At 41.0% G+C, this 15,929-nt stretch overlaps 1 long non-coding RNA gene across 1 annotated transcript; it reads right to left on the bottom strand.

Annotated features, from left to right (window-relative positions):
• Positions 1-7,871: 7,871 nt before the first annotated feature.
• On the bottom strand, positions 7,872-15,332 carry LOC132250014 (uncharacterized). The gene is made up of 3 exons (XR_009461592.1): positions 15,276-15,332; positions 12,259-12,316; positions 7,872-8,365 (listed from the first exon to the last, which is right to left on the bottom strand). It is a non-coding gene; the product is annotated as an uncharacterized LOC132250014 (long non-coding RNA).
• Between the last annotated feature and the right edge of the window lie 597 nt (positions 15,333-15,929).

The raw sequence follows: 15,929 nt of genomic DNA, 5'->3' as shown, positions 1-15,929 counted from the left end.
CCCACATATCCAAATGCCCTAAAGTAGGGATACAAAAAACAAGGTCCAGTGAAGAACGTGCTGAACGGTTGATTGACAATATGTGAAAGCAACTGATTAGTTTTAATTGGATCTCAGTTTAACATTATAGCTATTCCTTAGAACAGAGGTCCCCAGGCTGTGGCTGATGCTTTGTAAGAGTTCACTTCTTCACAAAGAGGCAGGTCCTTCTGTATCTTCAGATACTGACTTGCATTCAGACACTTTCCCATGTAAGTACTTTCTTACAAAGGGTATGTGTACATACCTCCAGAGCATGCCACAGTAAAGGGCAGCAAGCACCCTTTTTCTGGATTAAAATTGGCAGCGTACTTTACTCTTACACCCAATAGATGGGTGGATGGCTATTTTTTTTCCAAAACATAATGTCCTGACATATTACCTGAGATGTACTGTTAAAAAAATGACACCACGCACAACTTTCTTTGAGCAAAGGATTAGTCTCTATACTGCTGGTTCTCAAACTTTCTAGCCTCAAGATTCCCCTGCATAATTTTTCTGAATTTCATGGCACCCCAGTAGAAAAATCACTGCTAGATCTACATTTGGAAAAGATATGGAGGTGTGTGCGTTGGGGGGGGGGGGGCTTGAGACTAAAGAAGTGAATCACTGACCTAGCTGAGACCAGTTAATGGCAGCAGGACCTTACCCTCCTGTACCTTAGTCAGATGTACTGTCTGCTCCTGCTGACTCCTGGTTCTTACCTTAGAGGCCAGGTACAGACATTACACTTTTACTGGTATAAGTGATTGGAAACCGGTCTATAACTATAACAGAACAGAAATTCAGCACATATAGACTGGTTTTAAAATGGCGGAATCAGTCTAAAATTTGCCCCCTCCTCCCCACCCCAGCAAATGTGTGATCTCTTTGCTACTGATCTAAACTATACCACTTACAGAAAACTATGTAACTTAGATCAATTCTGCCTCTGGCTTTTTGAATGTCTGCACCTAGCCAGAGGGCACGGGCAACCCCCACTGCTGATGCTACTCCTGAAAGGTCTCAAACACCAGTAACCATCCCTGTGGTCCCTCCTGCTAGCCCCAGGAGCATGAGAGGAGTGAAGGGGATGAGCCAACCTGCAAAACACAGCTCCATCTGTGCATCCATCTGCCTACCCACTCTCAGCAGTGTGTGCTCCTGGGAGTGAAGAGGGAGGCACCAGCACAAGGGAGGGAAGCGGCAGTGGCAGCAGCTTCAGGTGTTGGTGCAGGGTGCCAAACAAGGGAAGAGAGCATTTACCCACTCACACAAAGGGATCTTGTGGTGCGCTCGTGTGTTGTGGCACGCCTTTTGGAAATCACTATTCTAAGCTATGGTGAATCAGGAACACAGCTTGGATTCTTGTCCCCATTCTCATATGCAGGGCTTCCTAACTCCATCTCTTCCTTTCAACCAAGACAGAACTAGCCTGGCTCTTCTGCTAACATCTGGACAGACAGGGCTCACTGTCCAGCACCATCTGTTTCTTCAGTCCCCAGCTACTGCTGACAGTGAAGGGAGAGAATTCCCATCATCTTCAGTAAAAAGCAGTACAAAGCCCTTTTTATCATTATCATTATTCAGGCTTGGTAAAACAAGAGAAGATTTAGGTCAAAGAGACTAATGAAAATTTCAATCAAAATGAGTAGCTTACATGGAAGCTGAAAGTGGAAGATACAAATCCTCAAAATGCTGATCTGCTTTCACATTTGTGCACATTTGCAGGCAGCTGGATGCACCAGATAAAGATTATACACTAAAAAGCAATGAACTACCTAAACCTGAAAATACCTGGTGTGCTTTTATAGTGTTTTCAAATGTAAGAAACAAAATTACAGTAATAAACAGGTGGTAGAAGATAGGTTTCCTAGGCCTTGCAGAAAGCAACAAACATAAATATTAGCCAATCACAAAATGCTGCAAAAAATTTCAGACTGTAGCTTCAGAGTCAGTAAATATTAGTATTTTATGGTATTCAAGAAGAAGCTAGTCATAGACAGACACCTGTTTCTCCTGAATGAAAGTATTCGGGTGTCAAAGGGAGTCAGCAGGAATCTGTGGTAAAGAACACAAAGATCATTATGTGCCTAGACTGGAACCTCAGAAGGGTTGATTTCAGTGGGAATTTGACACCTAAATACCTTTAAGAATGCAGGCCTCAGATATTCAACTACTGACACAGTGATGAATGAAGTATTAATACATAAATCAGAAGAAACAGTATGTTCTCAGAGATGGCCTTGACATTTCCAAGGCCATGAACTGCAAATATAGAATGATGAATACTGTCTGACCCTGCAGTCCAAATGCAACAGGGGAAGACCAAATGAGATTATCAGTCGTCAGGGCAGTACTATGGGGTTTTATGCAACTTGTATTTCAGCCCAACCCCATTTACAGATATATATTAAGCAACCACATGCATACTAAGTCATATGGATCCCATACTGCTGTTTACATAATTCAAGAGCAAATTATATATATATATATATATATATATATATATTTCCTAGCATGAGTCACAGCAATATCTCCAATGTGGTATAAAATTTTCCAAGTAAAAAAAAAATCAATTATTACAACTTAAACACCTCCTTTGATGCCTTTAGTATGAATACAAGCTCACTACAAAATAGCCTTTAAATACAGTGGGTCAGATCCTTGGTTCCAACCTGTACTCCTCATGAAACTCTGAGGGGCAGGGGAACATGGGCAGTGGTATGTCATTTTTGTCTTCCTAAGTCCCTGGAACAAGCTAGAGGTGGCTAGTTTAGTTTTCCAGGCAACACCAATTCACTAAGAGCCATTTTGGCAAACAAAGGTCTTTGGAGCATGTAACTGGCCATACCTGAAACACGTTACTACTCCAGAGGAATGCATTCTACATTTGGATTTGGTGTGGGATGGTTCTGTAACAAGTGCCACAGGGTCAGTTAGACTAATTTTATACTAGCCAGGGATACTCTCCACCCAAAAGGATTCCCCCAGTGCCTCCTTTGAAGTGGCAATATCAATAGGGCTCAGGATCTGGTCCACTACCAGTAACAGTGAAATGCTATATCATTGGTTCAATTGTGGTCTTAAATCTCTTCATGTTTTGAATCACTTTTTAATGTAATATCCTTAAACATTTTAGATGGCAATTCTCTCTAAAAGCTATTTGTACTTGAGGTTAACAAAAGTAGTTGCAAGCACGTAGAAACTGCCTTTATGCACGATAAGTATGCATCCTAAACCTATGCTGATCTAGCTTGAAGATCATCAAGACAGGTTGAACATCCTCCACTCTTCCTGGCAAGAGACATACGTTACACATAAAACAGTTTAAGTAATCAGAAACCAATTTAACTTTGTAACAGAACAGACACTCAGTGCACTTTAACCACTTTCAAAATGGCTGAAACTGGTTTAAGATGAACCTGGATGGATGTAGTATCTATCAGACTTAATTGATTTAGGTCAAACAAGTTTATAGAATTTATGTTGCAGATCCCCTCCTGATTGAAGTTAACTCGCAGTCCTCCAGCATCCCAGGGTGTGTGCAGCCCTGGGCTGTGCTCTCTGCTCCAGTGCAGCAGGTCTGGCCCCACCCCCAGATGTCAATGGGGGCTTTTCCACCCCCTGCAGCTGGGATCCAGGCCAATTCCTTTGGCCCTGCTGCCTCCTTGGCCAGCAGTCTAGCCTGGCTCCTGGCTTGGGCGGGGGGGACTAAAGCCCCCATTATGGGCTTACCCTTCCTCCATCCTGCTGTCACTGCCAGGCACAGTCCACTGGGGAGTCCAGAGCCAGGTGTCAGGACGGTTCCCATCCCACCTCACTTCCTCCTTAGCTGGCCTGCTGACAGAGAAAAGGGCATGGCCATGCGATCAGCCTGGCTCCTGGCTTCCAGCTCAGGTGGGTGGAGTAAAGCCCCTACTATGAGCTTCCCCCCAACCCATGCTGGGCACACCCTGGCTGGGAGTCCAGATCTGGACAGGGGGAGCACTCCCGCCCCCCCCCCCCAACCAGCCCAGCAGCCAAGAAAGAGGCATGGATAGGGGACTTGTCAAGCTCCCATCTCCAGGTGGGCAGGAGGTAAGGGGAGAAGAGGAACACCCCATGGGGTGCTTCCCCCCTCCTGCCTTCCCCCCCACACCAGGGAGACATCATCTGTTGATCCAGTTGGGGTGGGGGGGTTCCCTCTGTGCCAGTTCCTCAGCCTGCCCAGGACTAAAGATGGGGCATAACTAAGGGGTTTATCTGACTCCCAGCTCTGGGTATGGGAGAGAGAAAGAAACATGCCCCACTGAGGGCTTTCTCCCCTCCCCCCTTCCCTTGTGCCAGAGAGACCCTGCTGGGGGTGGGAGGGGGCATTTCCCCCTATGCTTGCTCCTCAGCAACTGGAGTCTAAGGAGAGGACATGACTGGGGGAATCACTGGGCTCCAGGCTATCTGCAGTGACCAGCAGAGTGGGAGACATGCTGCACCGCCCACCAGTTACTGGTATGGGCCACTGCAGAGATCTGGCTGCCTTTCCAGTTTGAAAAGTGAATGTCAGTTCACTTGCTTGTTGGTTCAATGTAGGCAATTTAGAGAAACCTTCAAAGATTGAATCGATTCAGCCTCAGGCTTTTGGATTGTCTGTACTTAGCCCTTACATGTATATCAGCTGAAGAATACTGTCCGTGACATGATTTATGTTCTTTTGTTGTTCCATTTATTCCTTGCTTAAGTGTAATTATATTTTTTAAGATATGTTGATTTTTAAAATTTTCATTAGCTTGGGCACTAGATGAATGTTTTAATCAATCATTTTATTATTGCTACTCTGGTACTTTCCTCATATTTCTTTCTATGGAAAAAATGTTTTATTAATATTGTTAGGTGTTTTTGCCCTTAGGCGCCTTCTGTTCCCTTTATAACTGAACAAGCTCAGTGCTAGTCTACTACCTCATGCAACCAAGATGAGTCCAAGGCACTGCATTCAGATGAAATCTGAAGGTTGAAGGGATTTTAGAGATTCACTTCAGTATTCCTATTGAATAGAATAACCATGTTCAAATTTCAGATTCTGATTTTAATAGTCCATATTTCAGATCCATCCCCATTATATAATTTAAAGGAATATAATATGGTACCATGAGGAAAAATGAACATTATATAAACCTGAACACTAAACAACACCTCTCTCAAGTTGTTACAAGAATTACTTCAGTAACGTTACATGTGCCACTTTACATTTAGTAGCAAGATCTTCATAGGAAAAAATATTTTGATATTTCTTCTATACTGAGAGCAACAAAACTTCCTTTCTTAGCAGTTTCCTACAACTCTGACAATAATATACCATGTTATTGGCCTGGGAAACTATTGCAACAGTCAAGAAATTGTAGTGGTTATGCTGTAGAATACTGCATGTTATTGTCAGAAGAGGCATTAGAAAAGCCCTACAGGCACAATGGCAATAATACTTGTAACTCTGGCACACAGCACTACCCACATGCCATGTTCGAGTGTTGGAATCCTGGGCATAAGCCTTACTTGGCTCTCCTAAGAACCAAAATGAGGCCTTCTGGCAGGAAGGGCCCCTTTTACACTCTTTCAAAAATATATACATACACCTTTACAAGCCCTTTGCAACCACAGATATAATTATTTACAAATATTTAATTATATACAATTTATATACAGAACAAGATATAACTAAAGTGGATACAAATGATAAATTGTTACCAAAATTACTCTATATACATTATACAAAAAGACCACTGGTGATACAGGGATACTCACTTGAGAGGTGCCTACGGTGCCTACAATAATTAGATGTTGAAGCATTAATAAATAAATTGCTCAATATTAAAAAAAAACCCAAAACAATCCCCAACTCCTCCCACTGACAGCTCAGTGGGTCCTTTGTGGCTGGGGTCCTCCTACATTGGCCCAGGCATCACTGTACTGCTGACAGCTGCTCCCACATCTGGGTCCCTACAACACACAACGTACACTGCCTTGGCCCACGGCCCCTGCACAGTGGGCCGCGCAGCTCGGGTTGCAGGCTAAAGCAGATATACTTCTCCCACAGGTGAACACAGAGGCACACTGGGTTTGGTTCCTGCAACCTGCACCCCTTCCTTTAGGTCACATACACACCAACGAGCTTAGGCTATTTCCCTGAATCTCGCCTCCCTTTGCCTGAGCACTGAGAGACACAGAACCATTGCAGCCTCACACCCTCCCTTGATTTACACACACACTAACCAGGGGGCTTGTTTTCTCACAAGCAAACTCATATGCTGCCTGAGAGGATCAGCCCACTCTCTCCAAAGCCCCAGCTTGAGTCCTAGGGCTGTGAGGGCACCTCTGACTCATCAGCAGCTCAACAGCTACTGCAGGTTTGGGGGGGAGCGGGAGTCACTGCAGCCAGGCCCGCATAGCCCTCTCCCCACAGCATGCACCCTTCTCTCCCCCTCTTCTCTCCCCCGGTGGGGAAAAAATTCCCTGCTTTTAAAGAAACCTTCCCAGCCAATCCAGATGCTGGGATTTTCATGGGTCTTCCTTAACCGTCCCTCAATTTCAAACCCCTCTGGCCATGGTTATTCCATTCTTTCTTTTCATCAAGATGTCCCTGTCTGGAACAGCTTCATTTGCCCTGAGTATGGGGGTCCCCATTGGAACAAGTTTCCTTTGCCCCAGTAGAGTGTCTCTGAAGGGACAACTCTCATTGTGGGACACTCTCTGGTCAGGTAAGCAATCCTTCAATGTCTGTTACCTACTTTTGACACAATATTCTGCTATAGTTAATTTGCTATTAAAATAATTAATATGGCTATGTTTTCAAAGTGTTACATGATGTATTGAAAAGGGGGAGCAGCAGTGTAGGGGCTATCATGGTTGATACTGGAAGTGTCAGTAGTTAAGTGGGAAACTTCTGGCACCTGGCAAAGTACAAAATTAAAAGTTGTCAGATGTCCATGTGTTCATGTTGAAATAATCGGCAATTATATAGTTCTCTCTTACCACCCATATGAAAAAAGTAGTTTGCACTTCTCAGAACTATGATTTGCACAACCATGAGGAATGTAGCTTTTAAACATCAAGCTTTAGATTGGGAGAATAATTGTGTCCAAAAGTCAGTTCTCTGGTAAATTCCACACCCCCACAGTCAATAACAGTGAAATCCTAATCTCTACTTCAGTGGGAGTTTTGCCATTGTCTTCAGTGGAGCCAGGATTTCAACTTTGGTTCACAAAGCCATGGACATAGTGGACCATGTACCTCATTTTCAAGAGAATCTCCCTGAAATCTATTGCACCAATTTGATAAATCAATACAACTATCTTGAAAATAAGACATTAGACTCCCGCTTATAGGGGTGTTTCTTGGGTACCAAACAACTGTCCCTGTGCTTCTCCTGCTACACATTGCTTTCTAGCTTATACCTGCATGAGAGGTGATCCTATACCACCTCCTCCTATCCCCCCCACATAAAAATAAACAAACTGTCATTTGGGTCTATACCTGCATACTTCTCCTTCCCTGAAGAAATCAGAGCAAGCCTGAAACAGATGTACGTGCTTCAATAACAAGCTATAAGGAATTGATGAAAGGAAGAAAGAGCTTGGCACAGGGTGGTTTCAATAAAGAAATGTAAATATAATACTGTTCAAAGCAGCATTTTGTGAGGGGCTTGAGGGAATTCCAGCAGCTGGAATGTAAAATAAGATGTATTTCTCACTTGCAGACAAGTTTTATGAGACATGCTTTTAATATACCTGTGTATTTTTAGACAGACATAAGCACAAGGAACTGGCATTAAAAATATACTGGCTACACCTCAACAAAGCAAGACAAGCACACAAACCCTTGAGGTTTTATTTGTGTCAATATTTCATCAACATGTACATCAGCTCTTTATAGTCAGCATGAGATCACTGTTATTCATTTACATCTCACTCCATGGTTCATTAAATCACCTCTCTCACAGCAAAGCCAAGAAGCCTTTTTTAATGCAGTAATATTGGGGGATAAGACAGAGACAAAAAAAATCTATTTTTACACTTTGTTTTATGGACCATTGTTCAGCAATAAACATTTTCCTTCCAAATCACTCAGCACATCTTTTATTCACCTTTGTTAAAGCATGTGGAGCATTTGGCAGGGGTATTTTGCACCATGTCTGTTACTCCCTGTACAGCAAGTCATATGGGAAGACCCCATGAAAAAGCTTTGCAGTAGTGAAAGGAACATGTCATAAAAATCAGAACCCAGATCCCTTGCTGACTGCTAATCCATGCAAATACAAATCTGGGCTTATCTCTTTAGCAGATAAAATGTACTTTAAAAATGGGACCTGGAACTGCATCTAGAAGTAAAAAGATTGTAAAGTTAGACAGTTGCAACTTGCTATTTTGTTGTATATATTTATAGTTGAACATGCATGAAAATAAATATTCTGATTGAGGGACTTTTAGGGAAGTAAAGTTAATGTTCATGCAATATCTTGAATGGACTGCCAGTATTGTTCACACTTGTTTGAGTCATGTGATTTTGATATTTAACAAACAGCCAACACATTCCAAATTATGAGTACATTCTTGCAGTAATGAGTCATAAATTGGGTAATGATAAATAAAAGTAATGGCCAAATAACAAAGCCTTTAGGCATCCCATCTGGTAAGTAATGAAAGAGATTGATGAGCTTCATTAAGTGTATGATACTGATGTATTTGGGGTGGGGGAGGGGGCAGAAACAAAGCATAAAAACATTCTCTTGCAGATCCAAACCAGTGAGGAGAGTAAAAGAACAGAATTAAAGCCATCCTGAGATTAACAGCAGCAAATGAACTGTTCTGATATAATTCATGATGCTTTCATAATTAATCATGTTGATCACTATAGGTTACAGCTGGGCAGAGGAGGACAATTTCATTTCACAACAACTTTGAAAATTGGAATAAGACCAAAGTTTTTCCAAAGTTGTCATGAAACATCCCTTTTTGGATTTAAAAGGTAATGTTTGTGGTTACTCCAACTTCAGAACTGACCAGAGCAACCCATCATAAAACCTTAGGTCAAAAATTGGTTGAAACTGATACTTCCTTGTGAAACATTTCAGGTTTAACAAAACAGGTAAAGTCTGATAAAAATACATTTAACTGAGTAAGTTCTAACTAGTTATGTGATCGAGGTATTTTTCTTAATCTGAACTGAAACAGGACTAGGAACAATGTCCTCAGACTACAACAGAGGACATTTAGGTTGGAGAGTAGGTAGAATTTGACTATGATCGTGGTTAAGCATTGAGACAGACTGCCCAGAGAAGTTGTGGAATTGCTGTCCCTGGAAATTTTAAAGAATAGGGTAGACACACACTTGGCTAGAATGGTTTAGTCAGGGATGATCCTGCCCTAAACAAGGAGCTGGACCAGATGACTTCATGAGGTACTTTCCAGCCTTTTCTGATCCTATGAAATGCAGAGGATTGTATTAGCTGATTCAGCATTTAGGAATCTGCATTGAGGAACTGTTGTGTTGACACATCCTGAGACTTAGCTCAGATGAGTCGCAGCTATAAATCAGGAGTCCTAGGTGCTGCCCTGAGATTAGCAGGAGAAAGGAAAAGAGGTTCTGAAAGAAACACAACAGGTTACAAGTACATTCCTGCTTCAGAGCTTTGTTACAAACCAAAAATAAAAGTTTACTGAAGTCTGAACTATAAATTTCATTATGCCTTTTTGTCCCATAGTGAGAGAGTGCATGGCATTGTATCTGCTTAAGTATAACTATATGCAAAGACAAGCATAGCTGCTTCCACTGTTTAAGGATTTTGGAGGAAAACTCTATGAGGACTTGAAATTTTCGTAAGAGCTAATGAATATGCTTAAGAATAGTTACTTTTTATTATTTAAAGTGAACTATCCTATAAGGGCTGAGGGTTTATTGTTTTAAATGATGACACATCCAGGTTTGGAGCCAGAAACTGCAGCCATGTTCATTATTAGGAGTGATGGCAACAGCAGTAGGCCTTTGGTGAATTATTAACATTAAACAAGAAGGCAGGAGTTTAACTAAAGAAACAAGCCATTCAAAAAGACTGGAAGGTATGACATAAGTATTTTAAAACTCACTTAATTGAAAGACTACAATTAAGATTATTTTTAATGAATCTTGTAATGAAGAAAATCTGCTAAACTTGCTTGTGGAGAAATATTATGATTTCATGCCACAAATTAACCTGGAGGTCAATTTAGGTGCTAAACAACATTAATGATATGGAAGACTAAGACTATTTAAATAAAGCAGTCCACCAGTCCTTATGAATACCTATCACGGTGCACTTCTGATTTTATGAGGTGTATTTCTAGACTTCCCCATACTTCAAATCTGGATTCTGCAAATATGGTCCTGCTCCCTATGTGTTGCTATTCCTAGTCCCAGAAGTTGAAACCAGAACCCTGTGTGAGATGCCTACAATCCCCAAACAGTGAATTGAGAGCGTTACATGCTTCAGAATCATTGCCAAAACAGCCAGCATGCTGAGCAAGGATGTAAGGGTATTTCTGCATTACCCAAAGCCAATTTCCTTATAAAGACTAGGAAGCACTTAGGTCCTGTTTCCAATCTGTTTATTTTTACATGCGACAAGCTTGTCCCCGTGGCAAACAAAGCAAGTGATAACAAACACATGTATAAATAACAAACCAAAGTAAAACCTCAGGTGTTTCCTCCCACCTAGAGAGAGATGCCATACAGCTTTTCCCTCAGCATACCAGCACCCTCTCTCCCAGAAACCCTCCCTGGGAGCTTTTAACTTTCCCTGCAGTCAGCCAATCATCCCTGTCAGCTGGCCCAGGGCTCCAAGGCAGGCAGGCTGTCACCTCTTAACCCCCTGCAGCTGGGCTCCAGACCCTGATCCATGCAGTGCATTTCAAGGGAGCCATCTAAAAACCGCAAACTCAGCAACCACAAGTGGCATGGGTAGCCTGTGTGTTTGGCCTACAGCAGATCAGGGATGAAGCAGGGAACATAACAACAGACAGGGCAGGGAGCAGAAAGCATAGCAACAATTCAGGCAAGAAGGATATGGCAGGAAGCAAAAAGCAGAACAACAGATCAGACAGAAAAAGGTAACTGGTGTGGCACTTGGGGAGGCTGTGGGATTTACCATGTGGCACACCTGCCAAAAAGGGTGGATCCCAATGTCCTAAATCATAGCCATCAGGTGTCTTACTCAGACCTGCAAGGTGGTACCCATTTAGGATCCACAGCCCAGGAACCTCTCCTGAATATAAATACCCATACATGCACAATGCTGGGTTTTGAACTAACTTTAATAACTGAGGAAAGAGACCTTGGAGTTGCTGTAGATAGTTCTTTAAAAATATCACCTCAGTGTACAGTGGCAACCAGGGAAGCCAGTAAAATATTGGGCACTGTTAAGAAGGGAGCTGAAACCAAAACGGTTTTCTTATGTTCTTATATCCAATCTTTGAAAGGAATGAGCAAGGTTCACTCCTCTCTCTTAAAATATGACTATATCTGAAGATGGCAATGTGCCATCTTTTATATACCATATTTTCTCCCATGCCTTTTTTCTGAAAAACAGTTGCTGGAAATTGGGATATGCATTATAAGCAAGAAAATATGTAATAACAGTTTTGGAAGCACTAGCCTCTGTCACAGGGAAGTGAATATAAATACAGCATGGCCTCCACAGGCAGCAATAAAATGAGCAAGCTGGGCTTCTTAGCCGCTGCTAATCAGTTACTTACTGCTACTTACCAGTATTATCAAGGGAAGATCTATTTTTTCCTTTCAACCCTTTTATTTGGGGGGGGGGGGGGTGTTGTATGTAAGGAAATATGGTAATAGCCCACATTGTCTAACACAAGGCTACTGGCTACTCTAGATAGAAGTACCCTCCCCCTCCCTCGTCTTGTGCACTGTTCCACCCTGCAGAACTCAGGCAGACAGAAAGAAGGACATCCTCGCCGAGTCATTAGAATGTTCATATGGGAAGAATTAGACCTGGGTTTCAGCCTCTGCTTCCAGGCTTGGTTCTGTATTTCAAACTGCACAGTCAATGGAAAACAAACAAACAAACTTTGAAGCAAGGACCAAAAGCCAGAATTCATTCCTTACAGATCTGTGCCTTACCCTCCAGCCTGCAGAGCTATTCTCTTGCTCCCTCTCTCTGTTGGCCAACGATTTGTAATTTTTCATAGACTTTTTTATTGGGTGGCATTTATCAGTTACCTGTTCAGCATGCTGGCTTTTTTGGGTCACATTTTGAGGTACTTAACTCTCCAGTGTTCTGAAGGGTGAAGAAAATGCAGTTAGGACAAATTGAAGGCTGGATCTAGATCTCAATACCACTACAATAACAATTCTGATAACAGGGGAAAAAATAGTTTCCCTTATAAACCAGAGCTACAGTTATTTTGTGATCCCACCTCTATGTATTTTGCTTGTGACTGCATATTTTACATGAGCATTTCAGGAACCTTTATTTTTTAAAATACATTTACATATTTTACATTGTCAACAATTGTCAGGCAGCCACGCAATATGTTGAAAAGCATTGTAAAACATTTCTTCATAAATAATACAACTCCTATGTTTTTCAAGTATTGTTAGCATGACATTTCAAAACCGCATTCTTTTGAAGCTCTTTATGCACAAAATATTAGAGTTCAGGATTTACTCATATACTGTTTGGCTTCCTGTCTTTTCCAAACTTTAACAATAAGAATTTTGCATTTGAGTAGTGCTGTACAGAATTACAATCTATAGGCCTGATTCTTGAAGTCAGTGAAAGTTTTGCAAGTGAAAAGACTACCTAGTGGAGCCTTACCCAGAGAAATCACTTAACTCAAAACTGAAAAAACTGTGGGGCAAAGCATGCAAGCCAATCATATTAACAACATGAATCAAGCTGAATGCAGCAGCCAATGGTCATTTCTGTTTTTTGTGATGGCTACATTTCTGGATGTAACTGTTGAATGCATAGGTATTGCTGCCTCTCTACTTTTTTTTTCACAATGCTTACAAAAAGCAGACCTATGCCATGGAAAGGCTTAGGTGCTTGTCACCTCACAATCTCAAAGTCTCCCTTCACCTGCTGCTGCTCCTCTAACTGCTAATTTTCTGACAGTAAAGTTGCTTAGAGAACTTAGATGCCTTACATTGCACTTTCTGGACAGGTACCACATGGGTTCTCAGAGTGCTGAGCAGCTAAGTGCCAACATCATACCTAAACTCCATCAGAACTGACAAAAAATAGACTCCCTTGCCCATCTTGCCTGTAAGGCTTATGCTAGTAGAAATTATCAGATCAAGTCTAATTCCAGCCAAAGGAAGAAGAGGTGCCTCTTACATTTTACCAGAGTCTAGCAGTTAGACTTGGGTTCAGATCACGCCTCCACCAGATGGATGGTATTTGAATCCCAGCCCTAAAAGGGGCCCTAAGATATGGGCAATAGGATAGTCTGGGGTGTCTCATTGTGTTGATGCTTAGTATAGAATATAGCATATCTACGCTGCACTCTAGATATACAATAACTAGTTTGGGTACCAACAATAGCAGAGAGATGGCATCATGGCATTCTGTCCAGTCTAGCTGCCTGAGTATTTTCCCAAGGTTCCAAGGGGGTTGTGTAACTCATGCTAAGCCCCATGTTGTTACTGTTATCAGTGTTCAAGATAAGATCCTTAAAACTAGCTCAGATATGCCTTCATGAGTTGTAACCATACCCCTAGACTGAAGTTCAGACATACTCAACCAAACCCGAATCTGAGCCCAGATAAAGAAGAGTTAAAGAAATAGCTTCTTTTATCTCACAAAAATAAGTCAGCTTTTCATAATTTGAGATTTCTGGCATTATCCATATGAGTCTCCTTTGACATTTGGTATAAATGAGGATTGAAGTCAATGACAATGAGAATCAAGACATGCATGATTAAGGGGTGGATTCTACAAGGCAGAGAAAAGTGGCTTCAAGGTGCAGAGCACTCAACTCTTACTGAGAGTTGCAGACTTATAGGTGCTCAGCACCACAGATACTTAGAAACTCTCAGTGCTGAACCTTAAACGAGCAACTTTATTGATTTGATAGTGCTGTAAATGCTAGATTCTAAAATTACTTGCACTTGCTTATCTCTGTGTGCTCTGACATTATTCAGCCTTTTAGCATGGTTGATTAGCAACAGCCTCATCAATTCTTCACAGGAAAAAATTTCCAGAAAGCTTTTAGGGCAAGAAGGAACACCTGTGATTTAAAAAAAGCACTCAGGGAACTATCTATTTGTCCTCCATTTCCCAGAAAATTATTCAGCTCCTCTATATTTCTAAGGTAATACCACCTCTTCTGATGACCAGCAATTAATATTTAAAGACATTGCCTATTCAGCCATTGCCTGGTGCAAAAAAAATCCTACAAACTCTTATTTCTATTAGTGCTTTTCTTTTATAAAATATTATATCATTCAATCCAGTACCTAAAAGAATAAGCTTTTAGTTCATTACCCAAAGCTCCTACATACTATCATAATATTTATTTAGTATTATTATGGTTGTTGTTATTAGTATTAATACTAACAGCCAAATGAAACTACATTAGGCCTTCCATGTAAACTCCATCTGCTGTCATAAAGGAATTGGAGATTTTAATGAGTCATGTTAGATGTGATGGCCATATAGAGGGGGAGGAGATGCAACAATTCCTATTATTATAATACCATGCCTATCCTTTTATTCCCAGATTCTATTCTACATTATCATAACATTCCATTAGCTTCTCTGAATTCAATGGGACTATTCATAAGTCTTTGTGTGTCCATGCTGAGTAAATGTTTCCCAGCTAAATTCTAATGGAAATTAAAGAAAAACCTAATGAGATTAGAAACAAAGGCCAGAACACAACAATAAGATTCAGTCTAGAAAAATGAAAGCTAATACACCTGGAGAAGATTGATCCAAATCAGAGATATTCATAACTAGAACATAATAACACTGAATGTGACCTTATGTTGATAGAGGATAACAAGTTAACCATGCAACATGAGCTAGCTACAGAGAGCCAATACAACTTTCTATAATACTACATTCATTTTTGGGTGTTGCATTTGAATAGGACATATCTGGAATTATGTCCTGGAACAAATAGTACTTCTGCGCATAATAGATTAACACCTGATAGCTACTTATTATTCAGCCATATTAAGATTGCATTAAATTAATGTTTATCATTAGTAATCAGAGTACAGCAACTTACCTTGAGTTATTTTCTTTTTCTGTACAGAGTTGTCAATAGCACATACAAGAATTACCTGAAATATGGAATGTAATATTTAAATTATATTTTGAAAAGTATACAGAAAGACAGGCAGCAGGAATCACAAATGCAGAATAACAATCAAAGCTATAAATATTTCAGAATTGTACAACAAAATAAAGCTCTGAAAAAGATCCAAGATAATGAGCACAGGTTGATAATGTTAGTTTAGCTGTCCTGTTGAGATTAGCTTCCCATATCATAATGTAAAAAAGTAGTGATGGAAACCAATAAAGACACAATTAGGGGAAGGAGGAATGAACATCAGAGGAAAAGACATAACAAATAATAAGAAACACTTCAGTATTCCATCTATCCCAGGAGTGGGCAAAATTTGGCCTGCAATGGGTCTCTCAGCCCACGTGATCCAGTTGCAGGAGGAAGCTGGTCCAGCCACCCCCATGCTTCAGGAGTGTGAAATACTTAGCTCTTTCTTTTATGTATCTATGTATATAAATGCCAAAAATCATAGGAATTGGCAATACTGCTGAAGAGCTGCAGCAATAAATCTCATTCTCAAGGTTTGTCTACGTTGCATACTCGGACTGTGTGACGCTTCAGTCCCTGATTTGATTTGGCAGAGATTCAGCCCGA

The sequence above is a fragment of the Alligator mississippiensis genome, chromosome 4, assembly GCF_030867095.1.
Source record: "Alligator mississippiensis isolate rAllMis1 chromosome 4, rAllMis1, whole genome shotgun sequence".
NCBI lineage: Eukaryota > Metazoa > Chordata > Crocodylia > Alligatoridae > Alligator > Alligator mississippiensis.
The sequence above is the reverse complement of the archived record's forward strand: the minus strand, read 5'-3'. Positions and strand labels throughout refer to the sequence as shown.